Below are 1,063 nucleotides of genomic sequence, written 5' to 3'. Positions count from 1 at the left end.
GGGTCACTGATTTATACTATAATATCATTTGCAAATAGTGAAAGTTTGACTTCTTCCTTTCCAATTTGTATCCCCTTGATCTCCTTTTATTGTTTTATTGCTGTAGCTAGGACTATATTGAATATATAGGGGAGACTGGACAATGAAACAAAGAGTCTTTCCATTGTCTTGTTCATGAATTTAGTGGAAGAGTTCTGAGTTTCTCCCCATTTAATTTGATGTGGGTTGTAGACTTGCTGTATATTGCTTTTATTATGTTTAGGTAAGTTCCTTGTAACCCTGATAGCTCCAAGATCTTTATCATGAAGGGGTGTTAGATTTTGTCTAAGGCTTTTTCAGCATCTAATGAGATGATTATGTGGGTTTTGTTCTTCCAGTTTGTTTATATGGTGGATTACATGGACAGATTTTCTTTTTTTTTTCTTTTTTCTTTTTTTGGTTTTTAGAGGCATGGTTTCTCTGTGTAGCTTTGTGCCTTTCCTGAAACTCACTTGGTAGCTCAGCCTGGCCTCAAACTCACAGAGATCTGCCTGCCTCTGCCTCCCGAGTGCTGGGATTAAAGGCGTGTGCCACCACCGCCCGGCACAGATTTTCATATGTTGAACCATCCCTGGATGTCTGGGATAAATTCTACTTGACCATGGTGAATAATTTTTTTATGTGTTCTTGGATTTGGTTTACAAGTATTTTATTATTTTTGCATCAATGTTCATGAGGGAGACTGGTCTGTAATTCTCTTTCTTTGTTGCATCTTTGTGTGGTTTGGATATCAGGGTAACTGTTGCCTCATAAAAAGAATTTGGCAGTGTTCCTTAGGTTTCTATTGTGTGGACCAATTTGAGAATTGATATTAACTCTTCTTTGAAACTCTGGTAGAATTCTGCATTGAATCCATCTGCCTCTGGGCTTTTTTTGGTTATGAGACTTTTAATGATGGCTTCTATTTCCTTAGGGGTTATAAATCTACTTAAATTGTTATCTGGTCTTGATTTAACTTTGGTATTTGGTACTTATCCAGAAAATTATCCATTTCTTTTAGATTTTCCAGATTTGTGGAGTATAG

This window comes from Peromyscus leucopus, chromosome X, assembly GCF_004664715.2.
Source record: "Peromyscus leucopus breed LL Stock chromosome X, UCI_PerLeu_2.1, whole genome shotgun sequence".
NCBI lineage: Eukaryota > Metazoa > Chordata > Mammalia > Rodentia > Cricetidae > Peromyscus > Peromyscus leucopus.
Note: the sequence above shows the minus strand (reverse complement) of the source record.